Source organism: Petaurus breviceps, unplaced genomic scaffold (assembly GCF_028583685.1).
Source record: "Petaurus breviceps papuanus isolate PSGF00001 unplaced genomic scaffold, PetGlider_PUasm1.0 91133, whole genome shotgun sequence".
Classification (NCBI taxonomy): domain Eukaryota; kingdom Metazoa; phylum Chordata; class Mammalia; order Diprotodontia; family Petauridae; genus Petaurus; species Petaurus breviceps.
Genome location: NW_027187419.1, coordinates 68,837,022 through 68,860,474, shown reverse-complemented (window position 1 = coordinate 68,860,474; position 23,453 = coordinate 68,837,022). Strand labels below are relative to the sequence as shown.

The 23,453-nt window shown below is 37.4% G+C and overlaps 1 protein-coding gene, 1 long non-coding RNA gene and 1 pseudogene across 5 annotated transcripts in view; 1 reads left to right on the top strand and 2 right to left on the bottom strand.

The window, feature by feature from the left end:
* LOC138155417 (biogenesis of lysosome-related organelles complex 1 subunit 2 pseudogene) overlaps positions 1-23,453 on the bottom strand; it is a 964,561-nt pseudogene that overhangs the window by 110,223 nt on the left and 830,885 nt on the right.
* Positions 1-23,453, top strand: part of STARD13 (StAR related lipid transfer domain containing 13) — a 750,493-nt gene that overhangs the window by 336,224 nt on the left and 390,816 nt on the right. The gene's annotated exons all lie outside the window — the stretch shown is intronic.
* On the bottom strand, positions 10,585-19,661 carry LOC138155026 (uncharacterized). Its single transcript, XR_011166742.1, has 2 exons — positions 19,166-19,661; positions 10,585-11,736 (listed from the first exon to the last, which is right to left on the bottom strand). It is a non-coding gene; the product is annotated as an uncharacterized lncRNA (long non-coding RNA).

Sequence of the window (23,453 nt, the reverse complement as noted above, 5' to 3'; positions counted from 1 at the left end):
GGTCACACAGCTAGTAAGTATCTGAGGCTGCATTTACGCACAGGTCTTCCTGACACTAGGACGCGTGCTCTATCCATTGTACCACCTAGCTATATGTAAAATGAATTGTTCTATGCTTTGGAATTGTAAAGATAAAAGAATCATAGATGGAGAGCTGGAAGAGGGCACCTTAAAGGACACCAGGGGTGACACCCTCATTTCAGTGATGAGAAAACTGAAGTGGAAGGGGATTAAGTGACTTGTCTGAGTGGTGTCAGAGGTGGGATTTGAACTCAGGTTTCCACACTCCAGAGTCTAATCTCCTAAAAAGGAAAGACAAATCTATAAATAACAATAATACACACTATGATATGTGCATGGATAAAGTCTAAGCAGAATAGTATGAGAAATTAGAAAAACATAAGATAATTTTTAATCTGGTAGATACTTCATAATGGAGGCAGCCCCCAAGCTAGGCCTTGTAAGAAGAAGAGAATTTCGGTAGACGACTGAGAAGAAACACTTCCAAGCATAGAGAACAACATGTGAGCATAACCACAGAGGTAGCAACAGTTAAGACAGGATGTGGTAATGGCCAGTGGTCTACTTTGCCTTCAGTATGTAGTACATGAGAGAAATAATAATAATAAATGATAATAGTTCATATTTATGTAACACTTTAAGATTTGCAAAACTCTGCATCTGATCCTCACAATGACTTTTTTAGACGTTATTGTGATATGAATTTTGCATATGAGGAAACTTGAGGTTCAGATAGGTTAAGTGATTTGCCCAAAACACACAGCTAATTTATCTTCAGCTAGGGGGCACAGTGTATAGAGCACTGGCCTTGGAATCAGGAAGACTCATCTTCCTAAGTTCAAATCTGTCCTCAGATATTTACTAGCTGTGTGACCCTGGTCAAGTCACTTAATCCTGTTTGCCTCAGTTTCTCAACTGTAAAATGAGCTGGAGAAGGAAATGGCAAACAACTCTGCTATCTTTGTCAAGAAAACCCCTAAAGGGTCAAAGAGTTGCACATGACTAAAAACTAGTGAACAACAATGTACCTAAGGTAGTATTTGTATCCTGGCCATCCACTATTCCAAGTTTTATACTCTATGCACTATGTCATACTGCCTTTGTGGTATGTCAAGTAGTACATGGTAAGGCTAGAAATATAGTTTGGAGCCAAATTGTAGAGAAGCTTAAATGTCAGACTATTTTACTCAATACGCAATGGGGAGTCAATGAAAATTTTTGAATGGGAGTATAAGTGGTGACATGATCAGATTTCTACACTAGAGAGATTGATTGGTTAAAATTGTGAGATATAAATTAGAGAAGGGAAAGAATAGTGCCATGGAGATCAGTAAGAAGAATATCTCAATAATCCAGGAAAGAAATGTTGAGGATTGGAACTAAGTTAATAGCCACAGGAATTGAAGAGGGCTGAAAGGAAAATATTAACTAGACATATTAAATCCATATATGTTTATTAAGCACCTCCTCTAAGCAATGTACTGTGGTTTGACTAGCCAAGTTGAAAAAAATGGACCTCAAGAACCCTGAAAAATGAAACTTTCCATAGAATTTGAACTATGGTTCTTAGGAGTACTTGCATTATTTTTGTAACAGTCAACCCATGCTTTAGTTCTAAAGTATGACCATGACCTTTAGCAGATTACTTTAGCTATATGACCCTCACTTACCTCACTTGTAAATGTGGAGCTTGTAATAGATGACCTTTAAGATCCCTTCTAGGTCTAAATCCTATGATTCTAATTTTTAAGAGAAAGGTCAGTAAACTGCTTTGGGAACCTTCACATTCTATTAACTTTTCTGGTCCTTGGAACCCTCACTGGTGAAATGGAAAAGTTATTCTTGTTGTTGTTTAGTCATGTCTGACTCTTCATGTCCCCATTTAGGATTTTCTTGGCAAAGATACGGGAGTGGTCTGCCATTTCTTCTCTAAATCATTTTATGGATAACAGTGTTAAGCTACTTGCTCAGGGTCACACAGCTGTTAAGCTGGATTTGAATTTAGGAAGATGAGTCTTTCTGACTCCAGGTTCAGCCCCTGCATTATACTAGATTCCCTGAATTCAAAAAGGTCCCTCCTAGATTTAAAAATATAGGAAAACTCAGAAGCCTGTGTTAAACTCTGTTGAGAACATTCATCACCATAAGAGTCACTCTCTATAGACAAATATGTAACTCCTTAAATAGACCTTCCATCTCCCTTGACCTTCAGGGAGTTGGGTGGGAAATGGTAACCCCTTCATCCTCTTTACCAAGCTGCCCAAACCAGCTCATCACTTCTCTCCCAAGAGCCACCAGAAGGAAGAATGCAAAAGCCCAATTAATCATATTCTTGATTCTGGCAACAATTCAAAGAGGAGCCCTGAATCAATCACAGGGACTAATTACATTAAATAATATAGCAACTTAAGACAGGGACTGCTCTTCATGAGTCTTTGTTTCCCAAGTAGCTAGCACATGCCTTGCACATCAGCAGGCACTTAACAAATTGTTGGATTGGACTGGATTGGGTGGGAGTTTGAGTAATAGGGCTAGGAGAAATCACCAACACATTCACCTACAGTACCTGTAACTACCACAGTGACATTGGCCTTCAACTTGGAGATGGATTCAGGTAGTTCTGGTTTGGTCTGAAATGAGAAGACATTTGCTGGCTGTCTCTCTCTACTGCCTATCCATAGGACCATTTTGGTTGCCTATGAAAGTGCATTCTCACATTATTTTTTTTTCCTAATAGGCCACATGATCAGAAGAATTAGAAGGCCTAAAGAATAGCAAATAAACTTTTCAGGAAAGAACTTCTCTTACCCCTCAGTGTAGTAAAAAATACAGTACTGGTTTAAAGGAAACATATCCTTAAAATATCTTCTCTCAAAGAAAATAGCAAAGGCAGTGTTGCCCCCATCACCATAACTATCATTTAGTCTATTTCATGAAAAAATGTTGGTTTGGAGGATTTGTTTGGCCATACTACTCTTGTGATCACTGACTATAACAAATAGATCCTTTCTTTCTAGTTTGTATGCTAAGCTTCTTGAATCCAGAACTTAAAAAAAATATCTTTGCATTCCAGAGACCTTTTTTCCTGTTTTCATAGAATTTCATTCCCATTCACATTGCACTTTTTGTTTTCATAGTATTATAATAAAACACCAACTAAATTGGAAAATATTATGTCAGTTTACTCTGATTTTATTCTCTAAGGTTCTCAGAAATTATAAATACATATATATGCGTATATATATATATGTATATGCACATGTGTCTATATATAAAAGTTGGGTTAAAAGGGTTACATATTGATTGGGTAAATGGAAAGAGAAGAAATAAAAATTGGCCTTGGCAAACATTCTCTATACTTTTTCAATTCATGTGCTTTGCCTGTCTATTCTTGGGAATACAAGCCAAGTAGGAATTTAGAATACCTGGCAACCACCTGCCAAGAGAATGTCTCCTGGTTAAGCGTTTATGCTAAAGCTTTTCTTAGGATCACCTACAAATATAACCTAACAGCCTAATGTGTCCCAAATGGGGAGAAGACATCTGTGCCAGATCGAACAAAGATGGAGTCTGTCAAAAAAGGCAATAGAAAAATCTTTTAGAGGTTATAGCATCCTTTGGCCTAATTTAACCCAGAACACCCCAGCACTTTACTTCTTCTAAAGCCATACTATACCTAACTATGATAATATAACTCATTACAAGGTTTAACTGCACTTAAAATGAGTCATTTCAAGAGTAGAGTAATTTCAGGAAGCCTAAAGAAAGGTAATGGGTGTACATATTATAATATGTTCAGTCAATTCTTTGTTGTAGATTCTGTTGAGTTTTAAAGCATACTAAAAACATCCAAAGTTGTTATGTAAGAGTTGTATCAGACTTCACATCAGCTGAGTACCTGAGTACCAGCGGAGTACCTGCAAGACTGACTGGAAACAGATTCCTTCAAGTCTCGTGATTTTATGAAATCTTGGATGAAAAGAAGATGGAAGTTTTAGAGTTGTATATATACGCGCGCGCGCACACACACACACACACACACACACACACACACACACACACACCCTCAAGCATGCATATGTGCTTAAGAAGGATTATCATAGTGAACAATAAGAATATTTTCTATTTCATCTTTGAGTTCATCAGTTCAATTAACTTGTATTAATTGTATAATGGGTGCAAAACACTGTCTTGGTGCTGAGAGAGAGAGACAAAGGATGGGTAAAACAGCATTCCTGCCTTCATGGAGCTTACAGATTTCTAGGAGAAGAAAATCTATTATTCTGATAGATATGATACAAAATTCACTAAGATTTCAGTGATGTACTTGCCCTTTCCCAATTCAAAATCTCCCATGCCTTAGTAGGGTACCTTTGAGAATTTCTGTAAGTGAAAAATTAGGCATCCTGCAGCCAACCTGGTGATGAATGCTTCCAGACATAAACTTATCTTGAACCACAGAATTATAGAATATAACTGGATCTGTTTGTGAAACTTTTTTCTATCTTGAATGGAAGGAGCCACCATAGCCACACATCTAGTTAATATCAAGGGCAGAATTCACAGGTAGAGTCTATATTCATGCAAATATATCTATGATAAATCCTATCATAGACTTAGATTTGGAAAGGACTCTAAAGGTCATCTAGTCTAACCCCCTCCTTTTACAGATAAGGAAACTAAGGCCCAGAGTGATGAAGTGATTTACCAAAGCCATGCAAGCAATAACTAGAAGAGTCGGAATTTGAACCCAGGTTCTTTAGACTCTAGACCTGATATTCTCTCTTTCCCACTGCACAGTTCTGCATCTTCTGATTACAAACCCAATAACACTTTTTTCTACAACCCCATGCTATATATCTAAGTGAATGCTTTCTTCAAGAAGAGTTGGAACGGGGGCAGCTAGGTGGGACAGTGAATAGAGCACTGGCCCTGGACTCAGGGGGACCTGAGTTCAAATCTGGCCTCAGATGTTTGACACATACTAACTATGTGACCTTGGGCAAATCACTTAACCCCAATTGCTTTGCCTTCCCCCCTCCAAAAGTAAGAAAAAAAAGAAAAAAAGAGGTGGAACACTCTGGATATAGCAAGTAATGAACTATGTGACCAAAATGAAAAATGAACTTGCCTCAACAGAGAGGAAATGACTAGCTGCCAATGTAGGAATCGTTTCCTCTGTGTGCAGTTAGACTATTTAGAACGATGGTTAAAACCAATACCAAAGTGGAAGGAAGGATAAAGATGACAAAACAATGTATTCAGTTACAGAAGTTCCAATCTAAACTCTTAAATAAACTACTGATGATGAAAAATGGGAAATGGAAAAAGGAAAAGAATTTTGTAGTTATTCCCACTTTTGCCTATGGAAGTGTTACAGAAGTAAAGTAATCACCAAAGGAAAAGAGGATGAAAGACTCTGGAAACCACATCACCAAGAAAACACTTAATCACTTTGCCAGGGAGAGAGATGATTTATCCAAGGGATTATAAATTTATTTGGAATGTAAATTTAATTTCAAAATGTCTTGGTGCAAGATGGTTGGCAGCAGCATCTTATAAAAAGGGCAGCTAGGAGGCACAATGCATAGAGCACTGGACCTAGAGTCAGGAAGACTCATTTTCTGAGTTCAAATCTGGCCTCAGACACTCTTTAGCTGTGTGACCCTGGGCAAGACACTTAACCTTGTTTGCCTCAGTTTCCTCATTTGTAAAATGAACTAGAGAAGGAAATGGTAAGCCACTACAGCATCTCTACCAAGAAAACCCTAAATAGGGACATGAAGAGTTACAACATCTTATAAAATAAACATATAAATATATAAAAATCTTATAAAATAGCTAAGAATAACAGAAGAGGAAAATTTGTAAGTTTGTAAAAACATTTGTAAAAATATATGAGTATATATGTGTATATGTATATATATACATATATGTGTATATGTATATATATATACATATATATATATATATCCTAAGAAACTCATAAGCCAGATCACCCAAGAGTATTTATAGATGAAATCAGAAGGCAGACAACATATAGATGAAAAACAGAACAGATCTTCCAGCAGTTCTACAGTAATCTACTGCTATCATTGATTATAATGGAGTTAAACATTTGTATTGAAACAGTTCAATCCTGAATGTGCTATATAAACAGTCATACCAGAAACTCATGAAGGAAAGAACACAGAAAACTGTTATAGAAGGGACATAATTATAGAATACATTTTAAAATTATCTGAAAGTGGAGAAAACAGATTAAGGAGATCCTAGATATCAAGTTAAGGACCTTAGATCTGGCTCTCAGGGAGCCAGTAAAGGTTTTTGAAGAGAGAAGAGACAGTATCAAAATACAATTTCAAGCAGGTTAATCCAGGGATGGAATGTAAGGTGATTGGAATGGGAAGGCAGACAGATCAGTCAGAAAACTGTTACAGCAGTTCAGGCATAGAATAATAAGCCTGAACTGGGGTGATGGCAGTGAAAATAGAAAGAATGGGATGGATATGAAAAAGGTTTTAAAGAAAGAATTAGTAGTGTTTGGGTTTTAACCTGGGCACATCTGCTTCTGCTCAAGTTCTTGATACTTCTGACTTAAAGTGGAGGCCTGTGCCTCTATTTACATAGGACCCAAAGCCTGGAACTAGCATAGGGCAGCTGGGGAGAACTTCAAACATGTAAGCAGGAAAGGCAATACCCCCGAGAAGGTGCTATAGGTATCCTCTAAATTCCTCACCCTTTGAGTTAAGGCACTAAGGTCAGAGCAGGTTCTAAGTAAAATTTCTGAAGTGGAAGTTTCTTTGCTGATCTCCATTTTTGATTACTCCTAATTCCCAAGGGCACTTATGCTATCCACTAGAAGTTCAACACTGCAAAGTCCCACCCAGGTCTATCATCTGTCAAGGTGTCCCATACTCCATAATTACTTTTCACTATCTTTCAATAAATATGTTCCTTCAGAACACACTCTCAATTTCTCTCTCTCTCTCTCTCTCTCTCTCTCTCTCTCTCTCTCTCTCTCTCTCTCTCTCTTCACTTTAGTTAAGTATTAGGAAAACAGACTGATAAAATAATCTCTCCTAAAGTCTGAATAACTGATAGTCCTATCTCCTCTCTATTTTTCTAGGGGTATTCTTTGCTAACCCAAAAGAATGTTAAAGTGATGAAATTGCAGGGAGAGACAAAGAGAGACACAGATCTAGAGGAAGAGTTCCTTCCCTTCAAATATACTTGTAAGATTCTGATTCTTTCATCTTTGTATCCCTTAGATGTAAATAAAAGGCACACAATGAATGTTTTTAAATGAATCAATGAGTATAAAATACAGCAAAATAATGAAACAGAATATAAGGAGCCTCTATTTCACCTCATCCTATTACACCCTGTAAAATCACATCATGAACAAATTCTACAGTGTAAATTAACATTTTAGAGCTATTATACTCTATAATAAGTAAAAGCTTGTCACAACCATAATTATTCAAATATCATTTAGGAATCCTAATAGCTGAAAACTGCAGAATATAGGAAATGCTTCCACCCTTCTTAATTCCAGTGCCTTTCCCTCCATTAATTGTCTCCTATTTTTCCTATATATAACTTGCTTTGTATATATTTGTTTCCATGTTGTCACCTCCATTAAACCGTAAGCTCATTGAAAACAAATTGTCTTGTCCTTCCTTTTGTGACCTTAAAACTTAGCTCACTGCCTGATAAAGTAGGTGCTGAATAAATGTTGATTGATTGATTAATATACACCATGTCACTTGGACCAGATTTAAATCAGCCAGGTCATCAGATTTTCAGTCCTTGTTTTTGCTGAACACAGGGACTGCTAATTTGCCCTATTGGTTGGTTTGAAGAAAGGGTAATAAAATACTAGAGTACTAACTACCTTCTCAGGGAAGTCTTTCCTGGTTCCCCAAGACAAAGCAACTCTGCTCTCTTTTGACTTCTCCAAACACTTTGTCCTTCTCTCATTCACATCTTATATTCCAATTTGCATTACTCTTATGCCTGAGCTATTAGGATATAAGCTCTTTGAGGGTAGTCAATTAATCATCAAGAATTTATTATATACTTAGTAGGTGCCAGGAACTGTGCTAAGCACCAGGAATACAAAGGCAAAGAAAACCAAAAAAAAAAAAAACCAAACCCAGATTCTTTGCCTTCCAGAAATTTTCTGTCTAATGAGGGAGAGACCCCATGCAAAAAACTGTGCACATACAAGTTACATACACTGATAATGTGTAGTAATTCCAGAAAGAAGACTAGCAATAGAGACCAAAGTTTAGTATAACAGCTATTTGTACCTTTCTGGGAATAGGTACTCAAAAAGTATTAGTGGAATGAATGGAATTGTTGGCCACTGAAGAAATTATTTGACTAATGACTCCCAGATTTGGAAAAGAAAATAGTTCATACCTTACCTTCAAGGATTAGAGATCACAGCACTTGAGAATTGGAAGGGATCTCACCTTCCATCTAACCCAACCCATACACAAAAGGAATCCCCAGTATAATATACCAAAGTGGTTGTCAAATCTCTGCTTGATCTTTGCTAATTTAAGAAAGGTGATATTAAATTTGAGAAATGATTAAATGATTGGAAGACCCTAGTCCCCTGATGCACTGTGCACAGGCCACTATGAATGTAAAGTACATTTTTACTGTAAGTCAGTGGCTCTGATTAACCCAATTTCCTCCCTTCTCTTTCTTTGGAGGATGCTTTTTCCTCCTTTTTGGGCATAGCAAAGTTTTATGTAATTCATTCCACAAAAAGGACATTGAAACAGATGTTGGCAGGCAATTGATTTCAAATTTAGTGATGAAAGAATTTAAAGGGGAAGGTGGTCAGTGGCTCTCAATTACCCACCCGTATTACTCCTAAACTCCCAATTGCCAGGTTCTCAATTACCCACCCGTATTACTCCTAAACTCCCAATTGCCAACAATAATGAAAAAAAAAAACTTGGAAGGTTATTGTTATTTATCTACCTCCTCCTTCACTAGCCTTTTTTGTCTTTTCTGGGGCTACCAAACTGGAATTGAAAATTATTCTCTATAAATGCCTTAATCACCTTAAAAATATTCTTTTCAATATTTTCTTAGCACACTGGGTGGGGGAAAAATCCTTTCTGAACAATTTGCTTTTTTAGGGAACCTTGGACTCTTTCCTAGATTAGCTTTTTATCTAATATAAATTATTTGAGCTGGAGCTAGACTGAGAATTTGGACCATTCGGCTTCTCATATTTGCCACAGCTGTGCAGAAATAACTTAGTAACCTGATTCTTTTCCTTTCCCCTGTATTAGGCCAATTCAGTTCAAGCCTAAGGCATGAGGGTTAATACCAAAAGTGGAATTTACAGAAGGAATGAGGCCTTAAATAAATGGCCCAAGGTTTTAAATAACTTTGAAAGTAGTGCTTTGTGAGGGGAAAAAATAACCTAATATATCAGTGAAACATTAAGCATATTATCCTGTCCCTTTGCTCTTTTCTCTTCACCTTTTCTCTTCAATCTCATCTATTTTCTTTTCAACAATTATCTCTACCAAGTTGACTCACAGATCTCTACATCCAGCTAACTTAACCTCTTTCATTTCCAACTACTTCTGACTACCACCCCCTGTCATGCCTTAGGCAACTCAACTCAATGGGCTCAAAACAGAACTTATCTCCCCAACCCTCTTCTTGCCCCCTCCCTACTCCTACCCTAACTTGCTACTCCTTTAAACTCTCTTAGTTATTTCTAGGGGATTGCCATCTTTCCAGTCACTCAGGTTCACCACACTGGTGTCATCTCTGACTCACCTTTCTCAACACTGCCACCCCTCCCCCATATCTGATCAGCTGCCAAGTCTTAGAGTTTATGTAACAGCAAATGGACTAGCTCAGCTGGAACAGTGAGTACATTAGGAGTAATATAAAGTCAGTCTACAAAGGCAAATTAGAGGTAGATTGTAAGGGACTTTAAATGCTACATTGAAGAGTTTGTATTTTATTCTAGAGGTAATACAAAGCCAGTGAAGTTGGTAGGGGAATGATATTGCTTCAAACTTATGCTTTAGGAAGCCTATTTTTAGCAGATGTGTGTGGGATATATTGAAGAGAGAAAAGAGTAGAAAGGAGTCCAATTAAGAGACTATTACATGAGAAGTTACGAGGTCCTGACCAAAGGTGGTAGCCGTGTGAGTGGAGAAGTGGGGACAAATGGGTGATGTAATATGGAGGTAGACTCTACAAAGCCTTGCAACTGATTGAATATGGAAGCAGTTAGGGAAAGGAAGTCATCAAGGATAATTTCAAGGTTTTGAACCAGGGTGACTAAAATGAAGGTGGTACTCTCAGTCAGTTATTGAACAAAGATTTATGGCCAAGTCCCAACTAGAGCAAATATTGAATCCTGGGAAATGGTTACATTATTAGAATTCATACTATTTTGAAGTTATTTCTATATGTTAGTCATTTGAAACATGCAATGAATTTTTAAAAAATTATTTTAAAATAATTTGCATCTATAATTAAAATAATATAACAATAAAAGATAAGAAATATGTATTTTTGATTCAAGTTTATCACAAAGTAATAGGAAGCAAAATTTAAAAAAAACTTTAAGTAACCCCATATTGATGATATGATGGAAATATGGTTATTTCTCTTTCTTTAAATCCTTTAAATCTTGAAATCCTCATCCATACTTTGGTAAATGCAGAGAGCTTTATCTACAGCTCTACAAATTTGCATGCTCATTCTTACACATTAAGTGTAGTTGGATAACTTGGGACATTATTTAAAATCAGTAAGGCTTTAAATGTGATGTTGTCTTTGCAATATGTGTTAAATGCTGGGCTAAAATAACTTGAAAACTAGTCTTTGAAAAAAAACTTTTGTCATCCATGCTTTCTTATTTGATTGCCAAAGAATTGGAAGTGATCAATAGTTGTAGCCTCTCAGACATGAGGATTTCCTAAAGCAAAAAGTAAGCTTTGGTTTTCATTTAAAACCCCCTCCTGCATCCTGTTCCAGTGAAAGTGTACAGGTTGAGTTCTTTCTTCCTTAGAAATGTAAGTTCTGGAAGGCAACCTTTCCCATAATAAAGCTGTTTCATCCACATTAAAAATCTGTTGATGAGTGTATCCACCTTCTTCAATTATTTTCTTCAAGATATCAGGATACATCAGGATAGATGCTGTATCTTCATGTTCACTGGTTGCTTTCTCTGGTAACTTTAACATTATGCTTTGAAACAGTTTTTAAAGATATTAAACCAACTAATGCTGGCAGTAAAACTCTCTTTACTATGCTCTTCATCTCCATTTCCTTTCACTGCCTTAAAGGAAGCTTTATCTGTCTGAATGGCTGCTCTGGTAAGAGGAAGGTGTTTTTAATTGCAATCTGCAATCCATACAGCTAACAGATGCTCTGTTTCTATTAATCTAATCATCTCTTCCTCGATTTGTTTGTAAACCACAAAAAAAGCTGATGCAAGTTTACCTTTTGCTTTTATTTCACCTGCATGGTTTATAATATTCCATATCATATATTCAGGTATTCCAGTGTCTTGTCTTATTTTAAAGTTTCTGTAATCACTGTCATGTCATTCAATTACATTAATTTTTGTTCTAATGTAATAACAATCCTCTTCTATTTTTGTGCTGTCAGTGTTTCCATCTGAAGTATTCTTCCTTTTGTCCATTTTATCAAAGATTCCTTTTAAAAAAATTAACACAACTGTTGGTAATATGGCACACAGCTATACATCACACCCACATGACATAGGCTAGGGCAGACTGACCACTGTAGCTCATACACATTGTATTAAATTAATTTTGAATCTTGACTCACATCAAATATGACCTGGTATCATTTTCTAATTTGCACTAAATTGAATTTTGCCTTATTCAGACTCACGCTAGTTGCAACCTAGCTGTATTAAGTACCTACTAATTAACATGTAAGGTTTTGTGCTGAGTGCTAGGAATAAAAAGACAAAACTGAATCAATTCTTGACCTTGAGGAATTTATATTCCATTAAGGGAGAAAACATGTACACATATAAATATATGCAAAAGATATATTTTAAAAATACAAGGAAATTTTAGCAAAGAAAGCACACAGAGGGGGAGATTAGGAAAATCTGTTTAAGGTGATACTTGAGCTGAAGAAAATAAGGAATTTTAAGAGGTGAAGGTGAAGAGGGAGCACATTCTGGGCAAGGAGAACCACTGCACAGCAATGGACACAAAACAGATGAACTCTTGAGTTTCTGACGAAATAGGGAGGTTTGAAAGAAAGGATTTAAAGTGGAAGGTCATTAATTCCATTTTGGACATGATCAGTTTGAGATGCATACTGGCTATTTGGTCAGATCAGCATAAGTGAGGGAATAGAAAGAGAACAAAGTCCAGGGTAATGTCCTAGATGACCTGGCCCCTGTTAGGGAAGTAAAGACTGATATCTTCTGGAGAGAGTACTTTTGGCTAAGTAATGAAATCTGAAGTCAGATAATAACAATATTAACAAGTATTATTTGTATGATACTTTTTTGTGTAGTTTTTTGTTGTTGTTGTTGTTCAGTTGCTTCAGTCATATCTGACTCTTTATGACCCCATTTGGAGTTTTCTTGGCAAAGATATTGGAGTAGTTTGCCAATTCCTTCTCTAGCTCATTTTATAGATGAGGAACCTGAGGCAAACAGGGTAAAGTGACTTTCCCAGGGTCACACAGCTAGTAAGTCTGAGGCCAGATTTGAATTCAGGTCTTCCTGACTCTAGGCCTGGTGTTATATCCACTGAGCAATCTAGCCATCTGATTTTAAAGTTTGTGAAGCACTATTTAAAAAAAATATATATATATATACACATATGTATATATGTACACATATATGATAAAGATTGATATAGATAGATAGATAGATAGATAGATAGATAGATAGATAGATAGATAGATAGATAGATAGATTATCCCAAAAGTCTTAGCTCAATGGTAAGCTAGTAAAGCATACCACTATGCTAAAACTTTTGGGATGCCCTCACAACAACTCTATGAGGTAGGTGCTGTTTTAATCCGTATATCACAATGAGGAAACTGAGGGAAGTAACTTGCCTATGGTCACAGAGCTAGTAAGAGACTGAAGTAATATTTGAATTCTGGTCATCCTGACTCCAGAACACTGACACACATTAAGTGATAATTGAATAGAAATAAAATAAGAATTTAGAAAAGAGAAAGATAAATTGTTTCTCAGAGGCAAAAAGATTACTGAAGAACCTTTCATTTATTCTTATCACACACTGCTTAATCTATACATAGTAGGTTCTTTTTTATTTTAATGAAAAAATATTTATTGAATTCCTATTTCTACTAAGTTCCAAGTGCTGTGCTCAGTACTGGAGATGGATGACATCTACAGAAAGACAGTCTATGGTCAAGATCACACTTTGGGGTGGGGGGGGCGGCACGGCAGATGGGGAGAAGACAAAACATTATTAGTGAGTTCAGTTGCTGAGTAAAACAAAAGACTTAAAAATTCTAAGTCCTAAAAGTCATAAGAATGCAGCACAGGGGCAGATTGCATGGCCCAGACAGATAGACGTCTTTAGATTGTCAGAAGATCAGATGATACTGGGATACTGTAGGGCATACAAGCAGGGCAAATGGCAAAGTCAGGAATTCCTTTGAAAATAGTGTCAGGGCAGATGGCAAGGTTTGTTTCACAGTCCATTTTAGCAAAAGTGAAAATTGGTGATCCCATTACCCCCAGTCACAAAGTCTGGATTGGTTTATAGGTGGTTTGGGGCAAGAGTTGAGCAAGTCAGAGTTCGGTTGGATCTGACAGAGATGAGGATATCTGCCTTTCTCTTATTAATAGTACATGTGAATAATTTCTATTGTTTATAGTACAGTATATAGTATTTTGTTTATATTATTGAGGAAAAATGAAAATAGCACATAGTAAAACAAAGGTAGCCATGGAAGACAGCTACAACACAAGGTGGGGAGGGGGGGTAAAGAGATTGATTTGGAGATTATGCTGAAGGGTTAAAAAGACTGACACTTTAAATTTCACTATCTGCAAAGTAGTGATTGATTGAGTCTTCTCACTTCTTTCTAGTTGCTTTTCTGGCTAATCTTTGAGCTTCAGCATTGCCTTCAACTTTTGAACAAGCAGGTACATACTTCCACTCAATAACATTCATGTCCCAAGTCATATTATTCAGCTTAGTGAATTGGTCTTTGTGGACAACATCTTTATTTTTACTTGTTTTCCAGCCATTTTCTTTCCAGTTGTCAATCTGTTCATTCATACCTTTGGTGATAAGTTGATTATCTGTACACACAATAAGTCTGTCCTTATTTTGGGCCTTTGTTTGCTCAGTCCCTCTGGTAGTTGCTTCTAATGATGCTCTTTGGTTTGTCTGTCATCCAGAATGTGTACCACTTATGTTTAGACCATGATCTGGTCCCCAGGAGACACCAATACCTCCTTGTGCTCCTTCTTTTCCATTATTTTTGCAGGCACCCTTGGCATACACAATGTTAGGGTCTGATCCCTGGTGTGGTTGCACATACTGACTTTCAGAGCCTCTAGTCTGCCAACCATAGTCATAGTTCCTTAGACTATGTTTCTAACTCATCTCCTTTCTCTCTGAAGGCTAGGTGAAAAAAGAAAATAAGTCTGACCTTCAGAGATGGTGATAATAGATAGGAACTGAACCTGTAATTTCACTGATAAAGAAAACTTCAAGGCAAAGGTTTATTTTTTAAAAGGAGCTCAAGCCAATCAACTTTTCCCTCTCTAAACATCTATAGCATTTATGGTTTATATCATATAATTTCACTTTTTATTATATTATGCCTTATATTGTTGAGTGCTTTGACATATTCAGCTTTTCCAAAATGATCTGTTGTGTGTATGTGTGTGTGTACTCTCCTATACTTACTAGCTGAGTGACCATGGATAAGTCATTTAATTTCTCTAAGGCTTGTTGATTAGTGTAATGTTAATGAAATATAAGATCTTACCTGTCCATTAATAGGCCTCACATGGAGCCAATTAAGGGAAGCTTGATTAGGGGAGACTTGCTTGTAGGAAGGCTTTCACACCTTTTGTTAATTTCTAATTAGGCACTGAGTCATGAGGGTTGTGATGTTCTCTGGCTCTAAAAAGGGTATATATACTCTGAGGTTAGCATGGGGTAGCTGTTAAGGAGCCCTCTGGCTTTGAAAAATCCAGATGTTGGTGATTCTCTTTCTGGTAACTATGTATTATTGCCTTGTTCAGACAGTTGTATCTGTCTGTGGATCTGTGCTAATTTCTCAAACAGTTAGAAGCCCTGTCAGTTTGTTTTTATTTCTCTGCTTGTATTTTCTCTGTTAATGTTTTCTCTGAAGTTCAGGGTGCTTACTTTTCCCCTGAACTAGAGATTGTAATTAAAAAAGATTGTTGGCCCCTTATACAGCTATCTTTCCTAGTAAAGCAGATCTAAGAACCTGTGCTAGCAGCCAGGATTCCATGGAGTTGCTGCTACACTTAGCCCTTTCAATTGTGTCTGATTTTTCATGACCCACCTGAGTTTTCTTGGCAGAGATACTGGAGTAGTTTTGACATTTTCTTCTCTAGCTTATGTTACAGATGAGGAAACTGAGGCAAACAGGGTTTTGTGACTTGTCCAGAGTCATATAGCTAAAAAGTATCTGAGGTCAGATTTGAACTCAAGAAGATGAGTCTTCCTGACTCCAGGTTCAGAACTCTATCCACTGTACCACCAAGCTGCCTCTAAAATTAAGACTTAGTTTTTTGTAAATAGGGATAATAAAAATGTTCACCTTACAGGATAGTTGTTTAGATCAAATAAGATAATGTTTGTAAAGTGCTTTGCAAACCTTAACATGCTATATAACTGTCAGCTATTATTATCAGTCTGCATTTCTGAAATATTGTGGTAGCCCAAAGTGACTGCATATATTGATAGAAAAAAAAGTTCTTTCAGAAGAAGGGGCTCCATCCCTTCTTGTTAAGCCAGTATATGACAGGGCTAATCAGAGTCAGTGAATAGAGCAAAGTCAGGTTTATGGGAGGAAAACAAATACATAGATTAGGATCTAGGGTGAAGAAAATATGACAAACAGAAATTAAGCTCAGGGACACAGAAGATCAGAATCAGCAGGACTATCAGAAGCAATGGTACAAAAGAAAGGGAAACTAGAGAAGGCAAATCACCAATGAACTGAAGTTTCTAAAATGCCAGGGTACACTTTATGTGAAGGTCTTAACTGCTGGGCACATCTACTTCTGCTCAAGTTCTTGATACTTCTGACTTACAGTGGAGGCCTGTGTCTCTATTTACATAGGACCCAAGCCTGGAAGTAGAATAGGGCAGCTGGGGAGCATTTCATACATGATATGGGTGAATCCTCCCCTGGGGGCCAATTCCTACCCTACACAAAGGCAGTTGCCCAACTTGCCTGCCTGCTTGCACAGCCTGCAATATTCTCACCACCTGACACTTTTTGCCATATCCCTCCTCTCTAAGTAGCCTGGGATCTTGGAAGAAATTGGCTAAATTTGGAGTCAAAGGCCCTGGATTTGAATCCTGGCTCTGCTACTTACTACCTGTGTGATACTGGGCATGTCATTTCAACTCTCTCCGCCTTCCCTGTAAAGTGAGGGAATTAGACTAAGTGATCTTTAAGGAACCTTCTACCCCTAAGTCTATGATGCCATGATCAATGAGACCAACTTCAAAGATTGTTAGGGTTGACTGGTAATGATACATATTCTATTCAGCCCTAGCCTTTTCCCCCCCATTGATTAGCTTCTCCTGCTTTCCTTTTCTTCAGTGCCTATTTGTTTTAGTTTGATTTGGGGAGGCAATCAGGGATTAAGTGACTTGCCCAGGGTCACACAGCTAGTAAGTGTCTGAGTTCGGGTTTGAACTCAGGTCCTCCTGATTGTAAGGCTGGTGCTCTATCCATAACACCACTTAGTTGTGCCCCCCTTTTTTCTTTTGGCGTTTTGGTTTGGTTTGATTTGGGATTTGTTTGTTTTTGATCAGAGTGCCATTTTGAGTCTTTATTTGTTGTGAGATAGTGGAAAGACTTCTGGTTGTAGAGTTGAGGACCTGAAGTGGAAAACTGTCTCTACCACTCACTATGACTTGGGACCAGTCAGTCATATTACATCTCTGGCCGTAAGTCTCTTTACCCAGTTCTCTGTAATGCCAGCTCTCTTCTTTTCACATTCTTCCTATCTTGTGGTGCTCAATGACATTATTTCAAACCTGGCTGCTCCTTTTTCTTTCTTTTCTTTTCTTTTCTTTTTGGAGGGAGGCAGGGCAGTTGGAGTTAAATGACTTGCCCAAGGTCAAAGGTTAGTAAGTGTTAAGTGTCTGAAGCAGAATTTGAACTCGGGTCCTCCTGACTCCAGGGCCTGTGTTCTATTCACTGTGCCACCTAGCCACTCTGCTGCTCTTTTTCATCACAGCCTCTAACACAGAGAACCAAAAACAGGGACTGTTATAATTCTTGTTCCACTCTGTTATTTTCAGATCCTCCCTCCGCCACCAGTACCCAGCAACCACCTCTCCTTTAGAATTTGTTCAATCCTGTCAAGGTTCCTGCAGAACATCACCTATAAGCCTTCCTCTCAAAGAAATTAAGTTATCACTTACAGTCTTCACCCCACCCCCACCAGTGCCCAACTTTGAACACCCTGGTCTCCCAATTTCTCAACATCCGCACTCCCATGACCTCTGTCTCCAGTCTTCTTCAACCATACACACCCCTGGGAGTGGTCATATCTTTGACTCCCGCACCCTGCCCAACCCCAACCGAATTTGTCATAGTTTTCAGAAATCCTAGTTATAGCTAGCTCTACTGGGGCATATATGAGGAGATGAGTTTCCCAAGTCCTTGTGCTTTTAGCAACTTTGTAATACTGTTACTTAAAATATTGATCTAGAAACTAAATTCCTCATGTTGTTGTTTTAGAATGATCCCTATCGTATTAAATATGACTGAACTGAAGCCAGAAAATGAACTATAATCAAGAATATTATTAAGAAATTTAATTTTCCTTCAATGTGCTTTCTTAGATTTTTTTCACAGTATCATATAAAACAGAAAAAAAGAGGAAAAAAAGTGGTCCCTTTTTATATCTACTAATCAGGAAGAAAATGGAGCCACCCAAATATATCATGTGCCATCTGTAATCTATGTTATACTGTGGGATTATAGAATTTTATGTTTTCTTTACAGATGAACTCTAAAATATAAAAATCTTTTTATTAACCCCAGATGTTGTGAGCTTATTAAAATGCCATAGCTTATCAAATAAAATCATTTTAGACTCATTCACTATACTTAAGAGGTTTATTGCATTAGAAGACCCTAAAATTATGCCTCATGCTTTGCTGCTCCCTTTAAAAAAATGACAGAAGCAACGGAATTTCTATTGTGAACCTGACTCTAAACAACAAAGAGGAACTGTTTGCTGGAGTGGAAATGGTGGAAACAAACCTTACAGGGAACTGACTAGTTCATCTCATAATCTCTGATTAAGGAGACAAAAACTAGGCATAGTCTGTTACACCTATGAATTTGAAGAGGGCTGATTTCAAATGGCCTCACATTCTAGAGGGAAAAACAGCCCAGAAGGTTTGAGAATCTCTCAAGGATGAAATTCTAGAAAAAGAGAAACCATTCTGACAAGGAGAAAAAGAGACGTGTATATGCAGAGGGATATCACTGATCATTTTAGATTTTTTTTTAAAAACATGTTCAGAGGATGGAAGTTAGCATAGCTATTGGATGACAAATGTAAATGTGTGACATGGTCTTGAAAGATTAGTGTCAAGAATGCAAATATTCAGGATGAGCAGAAGCTGGTAAGGAATGCTAAGGATAACAAAGAAGACATTTTAGGCATATTGAGGAAAAGACTCAAAGCAGTGATAGGATTTCTGGGTTACAGAAAGATTTATTGGTTACAGAGAGAAGGCAGAACTACTCAAGTCTAATTTAATTTTGGGTTTTTTTTGCCAAGATGAATGATGTTTAAAATGGAAAGGACCGAACAAAGTTGATGAGGAATTGAAACGAAAGATAAGTAGAAAGATAGTATGAGTACCTAGCTGACCTTAAGGAATTCAAATCACCAAGAGCCGTGAACTTCACAGGGTCCTGAAGGAGCTGACAGATGTAATTGTTGAGCCATTATCAGTGTTCTCATGAAGATCTTTGAGTCTGGAGAAATGACACAGGATTGGAAAAGGCCAAATAATAGGCTGATTTTCAAAAGAGGGAAAGGGGTGGAGACTTCCAGATATAGACCAGTGAATTAGATTTGGATTTCTTGCAAGATTTTAGAATATGTTGCTTAAGAGATAGTGAAGATATTTTTTGGAAGCAGTGGAATCCCAATGAGAACCCACAGGGTGTGTATGAAAAATTATTATACTCAGATCATTTAAAATTAGTATAGTTAAGTAATTTAGTTGCTTGTATTGATCCATAATGTTAAATTTTCTTAAGACTACATTTAAGGGGTGGCTAGGTGCTTCAGTGATTAAAGCACCAGCCCTGGAGTCAGGAGGACCTAAGTTCAAACCCAGCCTCAGACACTTAACACTTACTAGCCATGTGACCATGGGCAAGTCACTTAACCTTAACTTCCCTGCCCGCCCCCCTCCAAAAAGAAAAAAAAAAGACTACATTTAATAGGAAAAAAGAAGCAGGAAATACCAAGAGCCAAAATGGCTTTATCAAGAAAAGTTGTACCATGCAAACCCCATTTCCTTCTTTGACAGAATAACTAGACTGGCAAATTTGGGGAACACATTAGATCCAGTTTATCTACATCTTTGCAAAGGATTTGACAAAGTCTCTCATGATATTTTTGTGGAAAATATGATGAGATGTGGGTTAGACAATAATGCTATTATGTAGATTCAACACTAATGGAATGGCCTGGTCCAAAGTGTAGTCACTGTCAAATGGCAAGGAAAATGAAATGAAAACTCTCAGTGATCTATATTTATCTGTGTGCTAATTAATAATTGGCATCATTATAGATGATGGGGGGGGGGAAGGCATAGATGATTTATTAATCCTATTTGCAAATGATAATGTGGAATGCTCAGGATATGAAAAAATCTTAACAGTTCTTAAAACGGGTCCAAATCTATTAAGATGAAATATAATAGGAATACATTTTATAATAGGAATAAATTTTATAATTATGGTCAAATATTGACTTCTCAAGAACAAGGTGAGGGCAGCCTAACTGGATAGTTGTTCATCTGGAAAAAAAAATCAGGGGAATTTAGTGAACTACAAGCTCAATGTGAGGGCAAATATATGGAAGCCAAAAAAACCCCCAAACCTATTATCATTTTAGGTTTAATTTAGAGAACCTTTCTTTGTGCAGCTCTGCCTCTCTTCAATCCAGTTCACCACAAGTCAAGACGTCACCCTCATGATGTCATTAGTCCTCTCCGAGAATGAAGGACCAACAACAAAGCCAACAGCAACAAGAGTAAAGGAAGTGAGAGTGCTAACACAAGTCTGCCCTAGTCAGAGCACATCTCGAGTGCTTGTTCAGTCTGGAAGATGTATCTTATGGATAGCACCAATAACCAGCATGTCCAATGGGGACAGCCAGAATAGTAGGGCCTTAAGAGCATATAGTGAGAGGATCAGTTGAAAAAGCTTAGACTTTTTATCCTCGAGAAGAGAAGACTTAGGATGGATATGATAGATGTCTTCAAATATTTGAAGTGCTGTCTTATAAATAAGAACTTGGACTCGTTTAGCTTGACCTAAGGGAACAGTACAAAGAGAAATAAGTGAAGGTTGCAGAAAGGCAGATTTCAGTTCAATTTAAGGAAACATTTCCTAACAATTTACTTATCTAAAAGTTGAATGCATTATGTCTAGAAATAGTGGGTTCCCCCTTACTAGAGAACTTACAATGATTGGATAACCACTCAGAACATTGTAGAGGGAACTCTTGTTCAAGTAAAGATTGGACTATGTGGTTCCCAAAGTTGCTTCTTAATTCTGAGGTTCTATCCTTTATTTTTAAACTCTTAGCAGAAATCACCTACATTCACTCCATTTTCTTACCACAAACTTCTCAAATCTTAACTACCTGGCCTACATTCCCTGCAGTCTACTGAGCAAACTACAATGTCATCAGTGACTTTCAACTTTTCAAATACAATGGCCTTTACCCAGGGACATTTTAAGGTATTTCCAGGTCTAAGTATTGCCATGTTGTTTTGGGTATCCAGGTGGAGATGCAGAGAAGAAGGCAGATGGAAATTTGAGATCGAACTTTTTCTGCAGCATATGATACTGCTAATTACTCCCTCTTTCTGGATACTCTATCCTCCCTGGCTTCTATCATGGTTCTCCCTCCTGGTTCTTCTCCTACACCCCAAATATCCATTTCAGATTCCTCCCTTCGCCATTATAAAAGATATTTTATCAACTCCTAAGACTCAACATGTCCAAAATTGAATTCATTTTCTCCTAAAACCTACCCTCTTCTCCTAACTCTATCTGTATAGATGACATCACCATTCTTCTAGTCACCTAGGCTTTAAACCTCAGAGCCATCTTTGAGGTGGGTGTCTAATCTACATCTTACCTCTCACATTCACGAAGTTACCAAGGAAGTCCTGTCAGTTTTACCTTGATATTGTCTCTTCCTTCTCTTCTGTACTCACTGCCACCTGCTGCCACCTTTTTCAGTTCATTATTCAACTCTCACCTAGAAAGACCTATCTGGTCTCCCTCCTCCTAGTCTCTCCTCTTTGATCTCCCCTTTGTACCACTGCCAAACAATTCTCTGAAGGCTCAAGTCTAATCATGCTATTCCTCTGCTCAAAAGCCTTCAGGGGCTACCCATAATGTAAAGCGTAAAATACAGTCTCCTTATTTTCAAGGCCTTCCATGGCCTGGCTTCAACTTGATTTCCAGCTATAATTCATGTTAATAATAATAGCTGACATTTTTATAGTGCTTTAAGATTTGCAAAGAACTTTATATGTATCAGCACATTTGATCCTCATAGCAGCCAAGTAAAACAGGTGCTATTACACATGCAGAAACTGAGGCACAGAGAGCTTAAATGATTTTTACATACTCTACATTCCAGACAAACCAGACTAATAGTCATTCCCTGCCCTGCCTCTGTGGATTTGTGTGTATTATCTCCCATGCCACTTGCTCCATATCTCTGACTCTGGAAAACTTTCGATTACTTCAAGGTCCAGCCCTTGGTGCCACTTATTCTATGAGGACTTCCCTTCCCAGTCTGTCATGCTTCTGTTCCTGGGTACTTTCATCATTATAACAATGTATATTCAATTTATTTGTGTCTCACCCCTTAATAAATTCTAATGTTTTTAAGGAAAAGTAGGACTGTGCCTGTTTTTACCTTTATATACATAGTTTCTAGCATAATATAGTTCATAGTACATAGTAGGTACTTCATAAATGTAACAGTAAGTGTGTCAATAATGGATATAGGTACTGGGCTCAGAGCAGGAAGAACTGAGTTCTAATCTTTCCTCTTATCTGATTAGTTTTGTGGCCAAAGGCAAGTCACTTAGGTTCTCTGTCCCTCTCTTTCCAGTTTCCAGAGTTTCATAAGATTGCTGTAAGGATCAAATGAAATAATATATGTAAAGTAATTTCCAAGCCTTAAAGTACTATGTAGATGAAAACTATTATTACCAAATTAAATTGCATCTTGGGCAATGGATAATGAGCTAGACCCAGGACGGACGTGGAGATTGATAAATATCTTATTTGAGAAACTGTGTGGTTCTTTAGATGATAGACTGTCATGGTACATTGTTGCAAGAGCCCACTACTTCAACTGCAATATCATAAAAAGTATTAGTAAAATATAGAATGCAAGTATTTCCAAACATTCCAAACTCCACCCTCAAAGGGCAAGGAAAAGATGGTTAGGGTGGATGTAAATAGGCTGCAGTTGTGACCTGTATTCAGGAATCGGAATGATGGGAAGCTACACTGTTACCTTGAGTCCCCTGGGATGCAGGAAGAGCAAGAACCCACTCTTTGGCTGATATGTGTTAACATATGGACATCATCAGGGTGATTAGGCATGCATCAATAACAGTCCATATTGGTAGAGAGTATGCTCACATTGCTAGAATCATGGATCACTCAAAATAGAGGCATAATTTAACTATTAATACCAATTGAGCCATGAAAATAAACACTGCTTCATGAAACTTGGACCTAAAAAAAATCAGAGTAGAGCCAATAGAAACAAGGCCATGATTGTTTTTAAGTAATTCTGAGGGTTTTTAAATTTTTTTTCCTTGGCTTACTTTTTATAAAGCTATCTGTTTTCAGGGAAACTCTGAAAACAGGGAAACTTTTAGTTT